This window comes from Phyllobates terribilis, unplaced genomic scaffold (genome assembly GCF_046119375.1).
Source record: "Phyllobates terribilis strain yellow unplaced genomic scaffold, ASM4611937v1 Scaffold_1__5_contigs__length_1240528914, whole genome shotgun sequence".
In the NCBI taxonomy this organism is placed as follows: Eukaryota; Metazoa; Chordata; class Amphibia; order Anura; family Dendrobatidae; genus Phyllobates; species Phyllobates terribilis.
Window position 1 is genome coordinate 1,191,919,238 of NW_027362761.1, and position 14,174 is coordinate 1,191,933,411.

The following is a 14,174-nucleotide window of genomic DNA, read 5'->3' on the forward strand; positions in this document are numbered from 1 at the left end:
TACAAACTTTATCTTGGTTGTACTTATCTTAAGGGTAGATCATCTTATACTCCAGTCACATCCAAAGGTACAACAAACCGCTCAGCTGAACTTCTGTAAAACACTCTGCACCGGTGAAGAGAATTGCCTGCGCCGATGCAGAGAATTGCCAGCGTCGGTGTGGAGAATTGCCAGCGTCGGTGTGGAGAATTGCCTGTGCCGGTGAAGATAATTGCCTGTGCCGGTGAAGAGAATTTCCTGCACTGGTGAAGAGAATTGCCTGCGCTGGTGTGGCAAATTGACTGCGCTGGTGAAGAGAATTGCCTGTGCCGGTGAAGAGAATTTCCTGCACTGGTGAAGAGAATTGCCTGCACCAGTGTGGCAAATTGACTGCGCTGGTGAAGAGAATTGCCTGCGCCGGTGTGGAGAATTGACTGCGCTGGTGAAGAGAATTGCCTGCGCCGGTGAAGAGAATTGCCTGCGCTGGTGAAGAGAATTGCCAGCGCCGGTGAAGAGAATTGCCTGCGCCGGTGAAAAGAATTGACTGCGCCGGAGAAGAGAATTGCCTACGCCGGAGAAGAGAATTGCCTGTGCCGGAGAAGAGAATTGCCTGCATCGGTGTGGAGAATTGCCTGCGCCGGTTTGGAGAATTGACTGCGCCGGTGAAGAGAATTGCCTGCAACTGTGTGGAGAATTGCCTGCGCCAGTGTGGAGAACTGCCTGCGCCAGTGTGGAGAATTGCCTGTGCTGGTGAAGAGAATTGCCTGTGCCAGAGAAGAGAATTGCCTGCGCCGGTGTGGAGAATTGCCTGCGCCGGTGTGGAGAATTGACTGCGCCGGTGAAGAGAATTGACTGTGCCGGTGAAGAGAATTGCCTGTGCCGGTGAAGAGAGTCGCCTGCGCCGGTGAAGAGAATTGCCTGCGCCGGTGTGGAGAATTGCCTGCACCGGTGTGGAGAATTGCCTGCGCCGGTGAAGAGAATTGACTGCGCTGGTGAAGAGAATTGTCGTGTGGCGGTGAAGAGAATTGCCTGCGCCGGTGAAGAGAATTGCCTGCGCCGGTGTGGAGAATTGACTGTGCCGGTGAAGAGAATTGCCTGCGCCGGTGTGGAGAATTGACTGCGCCGGTGCGGAGTGTCTGTACACATAGTCACTGAACAATAGGGAGGCTGGGTGAGAAGAGAACTTGAAATAAACAATTCTGAATGCAGCTTTGAATGTGAATGGAGTATTAGACATATAATATAACTTAACTCCTTAAAGACTGGACAATTTTTTTTTTCCTCTTCCCATTTCAAGCAGCCCAAATTTTTTTTTCCACTGACGTTTATGTAGGAAACTTGTTTTATTCCAGAGAAATTATACAATTTTTGGCGCTGTTTTGGCGTTTAAATTAAAAAGATGGTCCACTACTCGGACAACATCTTCTAAATCCCATTGTTTCCCCCAGTAAAATAACATTTATATTCACCTCCGGTGCCGGCGCTATTCCATCGATGTCCGCACTTGCTCTCCTGGACAGCACTGATTGGCAGCAGGGATCACTTGACACAAAAATGTCACACGATCCTCGGGAGAGCCAGTGCCGACATAGTGGGAACAGGAGTGACGCACCGGAGGTGAGTATAAATGTTATTATTTTACTGGGGGAGGAAACATAACGATTGAGAGGGGATTGTTCAAATAGTGGACAACCTGTTTAATTATCATTTTAATTTTTTGTGTTGCAAATCTAGAAAAAAAACGTATGCACACACACACACACATATATATATATTTTTACTGCTCACATTTCACAATAAGTAAGAAATCTTCAGGTTATTACGATAATATGGATGCCTAATATGTATATTTTTTTCTGTATCTTCTTAATCTTTTTTTTTTAAAGGTTTTTTTTTCTTTATTCTTTAGAGGGGTGCTTTTAACATTTTCATTTTTTTTCCCTAATGTTAAATATATATATATATTGTGTATGTATATATATATATATATATATATATATATATATATATATATATATATATATATATATTTATATAAATTTATATATAAAAATATCTATATAAATCTATATATATGAAAATATATATATATATATATAATTTGTCCCCCAAGTGACCATAAAAGATTTTTGGGGAACTTAATTTTTTTTTTTTTTGGACATTTTTGCACATCTTTTCCACTATAACTATTCCATGCATAGGATTAAAGCTTAGGACCAGGAAACTGTCACTTTATTGCTCTTGATCTTTATCAGGTCAAAAGCATTTTCTCGTTTCTCTGCAAATAAAACTTGTTTTTAAAAAAAGTTGTTCTAGACTTTTAAAAGTTTCATAATAGCGGCAAATGTGCTAAAAGAAAAAAAAATAATAATTCACCTTTTAAACCCCCCTAATGCTCCAGCCAAACCTCTCGGGTGGTCTCCACTGGTCTGTGATTTATGAAGGGGTTACTGTTTGCAGGTGATGGTCTCATTAGTTTGGAGAAGTGGAGAGCCAGGGCAGGTGTGTCCAGCAGATGTTCCCCAGCAGGTGGGTAGTGTCAGGCGCAATGGGTTAATACATATTTTGCCCCAAAAGGACTTTCTGGAGGAAATGCATATAAGTTGGGGAATTGGGGGTTCACTCCTAATAGTGTGCAGGAGGGGCAGTTCACTTTGGTCAGCCTGGCATATCAGGGGTTTTCCAGACTGTATTTTGTAGCGTGTAATCGGTAAATTCTTCATGTTGGTATGGAGTCACCTGAGCTTTGAACTTCAGGTTTCGTTGCTGTAGTTTCTGTTGTTCCAGCAGTGAAGAGGTAAACCTCAGCACCCGGGAATTCTTTCATGTGTGTTTGTCTGTGATGAGGATTGGCATGCGGTTAATAATTAGCCGCCTTGTACCATAGAGTTCACATGGAGATCAGACAATATTTCTACAGGTAAAAGTAACGCTGCAAAGAACATGAGGATTCACATGAAAGGCAAAAAGCTGCCAAAATCTGCACGACTCCGTCACCCTGGTCACTGCTGGTGCAGAGCGGCACGTGTGAATGCACAATAAAAGTTCAGCTCGGATGCATCTACTTACTAAACCTGAAAAATGGGCAAAATAAGCTCCAATACCAGCTAATAACAGAAGTACTGTACATACTTAAGGCTCAGACCATAACTTCACACATACAAGGTTCACGTTTTTGTCCCTTTAAGGTTGTGTTGGAGGCAATTTATTGAAAGGAAGAAGCATAACAAGTTCTGGTGGGGCCCTAAAAGCAATATTTTTTGCATCCCCACTGGCTACTGTGGAATATTTACAAACAGACATAGATTAATGTGTGCACACAAATATTTATTCTGTGATACATATTTATTAGACATGTACACAACATACACTGCTCAAAAAAATAATGGGAGCACTGAAATCCCCCCTCCTAGATCTGAATGAATGAAATCTTCTCATTGAATACTTTGTTCTGTACAAAGTTGAACGTGCTGACAACAAAATCACACAAAAATCATCAATGGAAATCACATTTATTAACCAATGGAGGCCTGGATTTGGAGTCACCCCCAAAATTAAAGTGGAAAAACACACTACAGGCTGATCCAACTTTGATGTAATGTCCTTAAAACAAGTCACAATGAGGCCCAGTATTGTGTGTGACCTCCACGTGCCTGTATGACCTCCCTACAACGCCTGGGCATGCTCCTGATGAGGCTGAGTATTGTGTGTGGCCTCCACGTGCCTGTATGACCTCCCTACAACGCCTGGGCATGCTCCTGATGAGGCTGAGTATTGTGTGTGGCCTCCACGTGCCTGTATGACCTCCCTACAACACCTGGGCATGCTCCTGATGAGGCTCAGTATTGTGTGTGGCCTCCATGTGCCTGTATGACCTCCCTACAACGCCTGGGCATGCTCCTGATGAGGCTCAGTATTGTGTGTGGCCTCCACGTGCGTGTATGACCTCCCTACAACGCCTGGGCATGCTCCTGATGAGGCTGAGTATTGTGTGTGGCCTCCACGTGCCTGTATGACCTCCCTACAACGCCTGGGCATGCTCCTGATGAGTCTGAGTATTGTGTGTGGCCTCCACGTGCCTGTATGACCTCCCTACAACGCCTGGGCATGCTCCTGATGAGGCTGAGTATTGTGTGTGGCCTCCATGTGCCTGTATGACCTCCCTACAACGCCTGGGCATGCTCCTGATGAGGCTGAGTATTGTGTGTGGCCTCCACGTGCCTGTATGACCTCCCTACAACGCCTGGGCATGCTCCTGATGAGGTTGCGGATGGTCTCCTGTGGGATCTCCTCCCAGACCTGGACTAAAGCATCCGCCAACTCCTGGACAGTCTGTGGTGCAACGTGACGTTGGTGGATGGAGCGAGACATGATGTCCCAGATGTGCTCAATCAGATTCAGGTCTGGGGAACGGGCGGGCCAGTCCATAGCTTCAATGCCTTCATCTTGCAGGAACTGCTGACACACTCCAGCCACATGAGGTCTGGAATTGTCCTGCATTAGGAGGAACCCAGGGCCAACCGCACCAGCATATGGTCTCACAAGGGGTCTGAGGATCTCATCTCGGTACCTAATGGCAGTCAGGCTACCTCTGGCGAGCACATGGAGGGCTGTGCGGCCCTCCAAAGAAATGCCACCCCACACCATACTGACGCACTGCCAAACCGGTCATGCTGAACGATGTTGCAGGTAGCAGATCGCTCTCCACGGCGTCTCCAGACTCTGTCACGTCTGTCACATGTGCTCAGTGTGAACCTGCTTTCATCTGTGAAGAGCACAGGGCGCCAGTGGTGACTTTGCCAATTCTGATGTTCTGTGGCAAATGCCAAGCGTCCTGTACGGTGTTGGGCTGTGAGCACAACCCCCATCTGTGGACGTCGGGCCCTCATGCCACCCTCATGGAGTCGGTTTCTAACCGTTTGTGCAGACACATGCACATTTGTGGCCTGCTGGAGGTCATTTTGCAGGGCTCTGGCAGTGCTCCTCCTGTTCCTCCTTGCACAAAGGAGGAGGTAGCGGTCCTGCTGCTGGGTTGTTGCCCTCCTACGGCCCCCTCCACGTCTCCTGGTGTACTGGCCTGTCTCCTGGTAGTGCCTCCAGCCTCTGGACACTACGCTGACAGACACAGCAAACCTTCTTGCCACAGCTCGCATTGATGTGCCATCCTGGATGAGCTGCACTACCTGAGCAACTTCTGTGGGTTGTAGAGTCCGTCTCATGCTACCACGAGGGTGAAAGCACAACCAACATTGAAAAGTGACCAAAACATCAGTCAGAAAGCATTGGTACTGAGATGTGGTCTGTGGTCCCCACCTGCAGAACCACTCCTTTATTGAGGGTGTCTTGATAATTGCCAATAATTTCCATCTATTGTCTATTCCATTTGCACAACAGCATGTGAAATTGTCAGTCTGTGTTGCTTCCTAAGTGGACAGTTTGATTTCACAGCAGTGTGATTTACTTGGAGTTATATTCTGTTGTTTAAGTGGTCCCTTTATTTTTTTGAGCAGTGTATATACAAAACTGTGTCAATTTTTAAGCGGAAGAAAATGTTGCAACGAAAGAAGCTTTGAAAACAATAGAAGGGTTAATAGTTTATTTTTAGCAAAATTAAAGAGAAAGGTAAATCCCATCAATATTTGTAGTGACCATCATTTATCTTCAAAACAACATCACTTCTTCTAGGTACATGTACACACAGTTTTTGAAGGAACTCGGCAGGGAGGATGTTCCAAACATTGAGGAGAACGAACCACAGATCTTCTGTGGATGTTACTCGGCAAATCCTTCTGTCTCTTCACGTGATCCCAGACATACTGGATGATGGGAGGTCAGGGCTCTGTGGGGCCGGATCATCACTTCCAGGACTCCTTGTTCTTCTTTATCCAGGAAATAGTTCAGACGTCTCCCTGATGGTCCTGCATGATGGATAAGTATCTGCCTACAGTTCTCTGCATTGAGCACGTCAAGAAATGGGCAACATTGAGGCTCGTAGACGCAGCGTTCAGGCGAAGAAAATTAGTGCAGCAGATGAAAGACACGTTGTGCTTGCTTCCCTTCAAAATCAGAAGATGTTCAGCAGTGCCATCAACTCAGAACTAACCGTGGGACCAGCTACATCCATCAACTGTTCAGAGAAGTCTGGCCAGACGTGAGCTTCATGAAAGAATTTCAGTCAAAAGCCCAGATCTTCCACATGGAAACAAGGCCAAGCAACTCTACTACACATGAAAACTTGGAGGCAGAAAAATGGCAGCATGTGTTCTGGACTGAGGAGTCACAATGTGAAATATCTGACTGAAACAGAAGCAATTTGTTCACTGAGGGTCTGCAAGAATAGTGAAGCGCGTTGAAGGGTCCTGCAAGTTTGGGGTAGAATTTCAGAAATAGAGTTGGGGATTTGGTCAGGCTTAATGGTGTCCTCAATGCTGAGAAATACAGGCAGATACTTATCCATAATGTAATACCATCAGGGAGGCCTCTGATTGGCTCCAAATTTATTTTGTAGCCAGACGACAGCCCCAAACATCCAGCCAATGTCAATAATTGTGTGAAGTCCTGGAAGTGATGATCCGACCCCACAGAGCCCTGATCTCACATCATCCAGTCTGTTCGGGATCACATCAAGGATCTGCATAAGCTTCATACACAGAAGATCTGGGGTCAGTTCTCCAAGATGTTTGGAACAACTTCCCCGCTGAGCTTCTACAAAATTGTGCAAGTGACCGAGCATTTTGTTAATTGCTAAAAATAAACTATTGACACTTCTACTTTTCAGAGTATTCATACTGATAGGAATTTTTCCACACTTATAGGGTATATAATTTTGTTACATAGTTACATTGCTACATAGTTTGAAAAAAATACCTAGGTCCATCTAGTGCAACCTTCCTATAACTTATATTATTGTTTTATGGTATATATTGCTCATTTTGTTTTTTTGTAGGATTTATTATTTTTTCTGCACTTGCCTAAAACCTTTGTACGGTACTGTATGTATATAGTATACACACATACACAACACATTGATATAGACGCACTTATGAGTATAGATTACACATATACACATACACATATAGATGACACACAGTACACATATAGACGACATACACAGACACACATACACATATAGATGACACACAGTACACATATAGATGATGTATACATAGTACACACATACACATATAGATACACACATACACATATATAATGAATAAAGTCCCAGTAAAATAATCTTCTATCTGGGGATAATGAAACAGGGGCTGCTCAGCCCTTACCTGCTGTACACATCTGCAGCTGCAGATCATTCCTCCCCCGCTATGTGTGCAGTCAGTCCTGTCTACTATTAGATCCCAACCTTCGCCCCTATGACAGATACTCCTGTGTACTCTGTGGCAGGTAACGTGGTATCAGCAGCAGGTGACACCCTACAACCTCCAGCCACATGTGACAACAATGGCCGTAATTCTCAGGGATCTGCCGATACCTCTACAAAATGATATACCGTAAATGTTCATACAAAGCTTAATAATGCTCCTATAAGGTGGTCATATAGGAGTATACATATAGTAATGTCATCCACTGCTCGAATATTACTGTGTATTCAAAATACTGATAAACACCTGCTAAATAATAGCATCTTACACCACCATACAAAGCAAAAATGATGCTATCATATGGTATCCAAATTATGATGGTACATAATGACCACAAATACAATATAATTGCCTAATAATACAACCATACAAAACAGAAATTCTACTGCAATATGAATCCGAATAATTATACAATAGAATGACCACATATTACTGCTATACAGTGCCCAAATAATAGTAAAATATAAAGGCCTGATAATCCAAAATAGTAATAATGCTACCATATGTGTTTTCTAAATGATTATTCTAAATAAATATTATAGTCCTACAGTGACAAAATCACAGTACTATATAATTGTCTAATAATACCACTGTATAAAAAATACATACTACTATCATATAGATACAAATAAATATGCTATAGCATGAGCACATAGAAAAATACAGATATGCAGTGACTAAGTAATAATACCATATAGTTGTCTAATAGTACTACCATACAAAACAGAAATAATAATACCATATGGTGTCCAAATTATTATGCTATAGAATGACCAAATATTATAGTCATACAATGCTTACATAACAGTACCAAAAAATTGTCTAATAATAATAATAATACCATATAAAACAGAAATATAACTACAATATGGATAAAAAAAAAAAGCTATAGAATGACCACATATTAAAGCTACACAGTGCCCAAATAATATCACCATATAATGGCTTAATAATACTGCCATCCAAAATAGAAGTGATGCTATTATATGCTTTCTAAAATTATTCTACCATAATGAAAACATATTATAGTCATACAGTGCTCAAATAATAGGAACATGTAATAATCTAATAATACCACCATATAAAACAGAAATACTACTGCAATATTGATACAAATAATGATGCTACATAATAACCACATATTGTAGTCATTTGGTGGCCAAATAGTAGTACCATATAATAGCATAATAATACTGCTATACAAAACAGAAATAATGCTACCGTACGGTGTCCAAATTATTTTGCTAAATTATGACATTTTATAGTCATACAGTGCCCAAATAATACTGCCTGATAATACCGCCATACAAAACAAAACTAATACTACCATATGCATCCTAATGATTGTGCTTTAGAATGATGACAGCCATACAGTGCCCAAATAATAGCACCATATGGAGGTCTAATAACACGGCCATACAGTACACAATAACACATAACATGAAAGTTCTGATTTTTGGGGGAACGAAGGTTGACCACAAGGCTAAGAAGAACCCACTGCAGATTTCTATGTGGTCTAGCATTATTAGGTGGTCTACGATTTTGTAGAGATGTAATAATAATAATCACAGCTGAGATTTTGCTACAGTTGGATACAGTGTAGCTATGTCTTGATGAGTTCCGCGATCTGATACATGTTACCTGCGCTGATACATTATTGCAAACTGTCAGGGTAGGAGAGAGATTTGTGCCTGCACCAGCCCCTTTACCTGTCAGTGAATGGCTCCCCTCTACCTCTGCAGCCTGTGGAGGGCTGTGCATCAGGACTGTGCTCAGGTTCTGGACTGTGGCGCCTTGTAAAGTGCAATCACTGGACCTGCACACATCCACATACCAAAAATTCCTGGTGTCTCTCCAGGGTCACGTGCCTGGCACAGCTCAGAGGAGTAGTGCCAGATAAGAGGGAGCTAACTGGGAATCATCAGTGTGCTGGGTGTACTGGAATAGGGGGGGGGGGGCGTGATGAAGCTCTTGGGAAACTTCATACAACTCACTTCTTAAAGGGGCGCCTTACTAATGCAAAACTCCCAGTCCTAGGTGAGAAACCAGTATGCCCCAGTATAGCCAAACCATCGCGGTCAACCAGGTTCTCTTGACTTGTGAATGATTTCTTCTTGCTAGGGAGGCAAGAACAGAGGAATTGAGGGGTTAAGCTGAAATGTGGGGCGAAAATAGCTGACGACGCGCCATGCGTGATGCAAAAGTCATCCTCTGCTGGATGTCAATTAGTAGATGTCAATTAGTAGAGCAAGTATAGACCATATGGGCTGGACTTCTTCCATCCCTGGGCTTATAGTCTACTTCAAATGGCCATCAAAATAACAAATCCTTTACCATGCCCATATATATATATAAACCACACCCCTATATATCAACCTCATTCCTTTTTAAGGAATACCTTTAAGAAAAGTGTCTCATGGGTAACCTAACTGGCGAAGGATTCTGGCCCCCAGACTCAGATGGTTTCAGACCCTACAAGGTTTCAGACCCCAGATTTAGACCCCAAAGTCCAAAGTGTTTCAGACCTCAGACTTAAACCTCAAAGTGTTTTGGAGCACATATCACAAAGGGTTTCAGGTCTAAAACTCAAAATTCCAATCAAAATCAGAATTGATGCTTCACCTCGGACTACATCTCTACAGTATTATAGTGTATTAGACACAAGACTCAGACCCTAAAAAGTTTCAGACTCTGAACTCGGATCCCAAAAACTCAGACTTCAAAATGTTTCAGAATCCCAGACTTAGACCCCAAAGTTTTTAGACCCCAAATTCAGACCAAAGCTCAGCCACTAAACTGTTTCGCACCCAAATCACCAAAGTGTTTCAGACAACTGACATACACCCTAAACTAAGTTTTAGTCCCAAGGGTTCGGACCCCAGATTAAGACTATAGACTCAAATCTCAAAGTGTTTCATACCCCAAATGTAGACTCAAGACCCACACCAAAGCCTAGCCTTTCAGACCTAAAACTCAAATCCCAAAGTTTTAAATGCCAAAACCAAATGTGTTTCACACTGGACTACAGCTCTATAATGTGTCCAAACCCAGATTCAGAACCCAAAGAGTTTCAAACTCCAAAATTAGGTCCTAAAAAGTTTGAGACCTCAAAATCAGATCGGAAAAATGTTTTAGACCAAAGATTCAAAGAGTCCAAAGTGCTTCAGACCCTAAAAAAGTTTTAAACCATAGACTCAGACTCTAAGATTTCACTTGAACCCTAGATTTAGACCCACGACTAAGACCAAAGTATCACAGATCTAAGACTCAAACCCCAAGGTTTTATATAATAATATCAGACCTAAAGGTGTTTCACAGATTTCTATGACTCTACATACCCAATGACTTCCACACCCCCGGCTCAGGTCCCAAAAAAATGTTTGAGACCCTAGAACGAGACCTTAAAGGTGTTTTAGACCAGAGACTCAGCTCCTAAAGGGCTTCAGACAAAAAAGGTTTTTAGACCCCAAAATCTTTCACACTTTAGACACTGGATTGTTTCAGACCCGCAACCCTAAAATTTCATTCTAGAGATTCAGATCCCATTTTGATCCAGACTCCAAAGTGACATACTTTGGAAGCAGATCCCAAAGGCTCTTCCAGGAGTCCATGTGGTCTCCTCACTTTGGATGGACATCCGGGAGATTCCAGGACAGCTGGTAAGCTTAACCATAGTATCTGCATGGGTTACCATAGACCTAGTCTATCAGGGCCATTTTTCCAATAATTCCATTCTACGGGGTACATTTTTGGGAAAACGGAATGACAACACTCCATGTGGTTCCCATGGTTACACCTTGTTGTTATGCAAACGGAATGTTCTAAGAATTGAATGAAAACAGAGATCCGGCCTATAAATCTTGGGCTGTCAGATCCTGCACCTGCTCCATGGCTGGACGAGTAATATCTGATGGATTTAGGGAGGACACGTTCCATCAGCAGAATTTGTGATGCGGAGAAGGGGGGTTTCGAAAATATGGAAGGATATTTTATGACTCACAGCAGATATATGGCTTCTCTGAAAATAGCATTAACCCCTTTTGTGACCAGAGTAATGCTCAATGGAGCGCTGAACACAGAGGACAGATAGGAGGAAAGCGACACACAAGTGCGGGATCAGACTCCGTAAAGGTTTATTTGTAGTCTGTAACTATAAAAAGATATTTTCCTTTTTTTATTTAAAGTCATTTTTTGTATGTATGATCTCCTGTATATGCAGTATGTCCGCCTGTAAATGCAGTATGTCCTCCTGTATATCCAGTATGTCCTCCTGTATATGCAGTATTATCTCCTGTATATGCAGCATGTCCTCCTGTATATGCAGTATGTCCTCCTGTATATTCAGTATGTCCTCCTGTATATGCAGTATGATATCCTGTATATGCAGTATGTCCTCCTGTATATGCAGTATGTTCTTCTGTATATGCAGTATGATATCCTGTATATACAGTATGTCCCTCCTGTATATGCAGTATGTCCGCCTGTATATGCAGTATGTCCTCCTGTATATGCAGTATGATATCCTGTATATGCAGTATGTCCTCCTGTATATGCAGTATGTCCGCCTGTATATGCAGTATGTCCTCCTGTATATGCAGTATGATATCCTGTATATACAGTATGTCCTCCTGTATATGCAGTATGTCCGCCTGTATATGCAGTATGTCCTCCTGTATATGCAGTATGATATCCTGTATATGCAGTATGTCCTCCTGTAAATGCAGTATGTCCGCCTGTATATGCAGTATGTCCTCCTGTATATGTAGTATGTCCGCCTGTATATGCAGTATGTCCTCCTGTATATGCAGTATGATCTCCTGTATATGCAGTATGTCCTCCTGTATATGCAGTATGTCCGCCTGTATATGCAGTATGATCTCCTGTATATGCGGTATGTCCTCCTGTATATGTGGTATGTCCTCCTGTATATGCAGTATGATCTCCTGTATATGCGGTATGTCCTCCTGTATATGTGGTATGTCCTCCTGTATATGCAATATGTGCAATATGTCCTCCTGTATATGCAGCATGATCTCTTGTATATGCAGTATGATCTCCTGTATATGCGGTATGTCCTCCTGTATATGCAGTATGATATCCTGTATATTCAGTATGTCCTCTTGTATATGCAGTATGTCCTCCTGTATATGCAATATGTCCTCCTGTATATGCGGTATGTCCTCCTGTATATGCAGTATGATCTCCTGTATATGCAGCATGTCCTCCTGTATATTCAGTATGTCCTCCTGTATATGCAGTATGATCTCCTGTATATGCAGTATGTCCTCCTGTATATGCAGTATGTCCTCCTGTATATGCAGCATGTCCTCCTGTATATTCAGTATGTTCTCCTGTATATTCAGTATGTTCTCCTGTATATGCAGCATGATCTCCTGTATATGCAGCATGTCCTCCTGTATATTCAGTATGTCCTTCAGTATATTCAGTATGTCCTCCTGTATATTCAGTATGTTCTCCTGTATATGCAGTATGTCCTCCTGTATATTCAGTATGTCCTCCTGTATATTCAGTATGTTCTGTATATGCAGTATGATCTCCTGTATATTCAGTATGTCCTCCTGTATATGCAGTATGTCTTCCTGTATATGCAATATGTGCAATATGTCCTCCTGCATATGCAGTATGATCTCCTGTATATGCAGTATGTTCTCCTGTATATGCGGTATGTCCTCCTGTATATGCAGTATGTCCTCCTGTATATGCAGTATGTCCTCCTGTATATGCAGTATGATCTCTTGTATATGCAGTATGTCCTCCTGTATATTCAGCATGTCCTCCTGTATATTCAGTATGTTCTCCTGTATATGCAGTATGTCCTCCTGTATATTCAGTATGTCCTCCTGTATATTCAGTATGTTCTGTATATGCAGTATGATCTCCTGTATATGCGGTATGTCCTTCTGTATATGCAGTATGTCCTCCTGTATATGCAGTATGTCCTCCTGTATATGCAGCATGATCTCTTGTATATACAGTATGTCCTCCTGTATATTCAGTATGTCCTCCTGTATATGCAGCATGATCTTCTGTATATGCGGTATGTCCTCCTGTATATGCAGTATGATATCCTGTATATTCAGTATGTCCTCCTGTATATGCAGTATGTCCTCCTGTATATGCAATATGTCCTCCTGTATATGCGGTATGTCCTCCTATATATGCGGTATGATCTCCTGTATATGCAGCATGTCCTCCTGTATATGCAGTATGATCTCCTGTATATGCAGTATGTCCTCCTGTATATTCAGTATGTCCTCCTGTATATGCAGTATGATCTCCTGTATATGCAGTATGTCCTCCTGTATATGCAGTATGATCTCCTGTATATGCAGTATGTCCTCCTGTATATGCAGTATGTCCTCCTGTATATGCAATATGTGCAATATGTCCTCCTGTATATGCAGTATGATCTCATGTATATTAAGTATGTTCTCCTGTATATGCGGTATGTCCTCCTGTATATGCATATGTCCTCCTGTATATACAGTATGATCTCCTGTATATGCAGTATGTCCTCCTGTATATGCAGTATGTCCTCCTGTATATGCAGCATGATCTCTTGTATATGCAGTATGATCTCCTGTATATGCGGTATGTCCTCCTGTATATGCAGTATGATATCCTGTATATTCAGTATGTCCTCCTGTATATGCAGTATGTCCTCCTGTATATGCAATATGTCCTCCTGTATATGCGGTATGTCCTCCTGTATATGCGGTATGATATCCTGTATATGCAGTATGATCTCCTGTACATGCAGTATGTCCTCCTGTATATGCAGTATTATCTCCTGTATAT

General features: G+C 42.1%; 1 protein-coding gene across 6 annotated transcripts in view; it reads right to left on the bottom strand.

Annotated features, from left to right (window-relative positions):
• LZTS3 (leucine zipper tumor suppressor family member 3) overlaps positions 1–14,174 on the bottom strand; it is a 215,099-nt gene that overhangs the window by 23,873 nt on the left and 177,052 nt on the right. For 2 of the 6 annotated variants that reach the window (XM_073649249.1, XM_073649259.1), the window contains exon 1: positions 7,257–7,382. The exons of 3 other annotated variants lie outside the window; for them this stretch is intronic. The gene's annotated coding sequence lies outside the window, so the exon portion shown is untranslated. Of the gene's footprint in view, positions 1–7,256; positions 7,383–9,064; positions 9,206–14,174 lie in introns of those variants that run through there. One more of the 6 variants, XM_073649244.1, reaches the window with a different exon arrangement.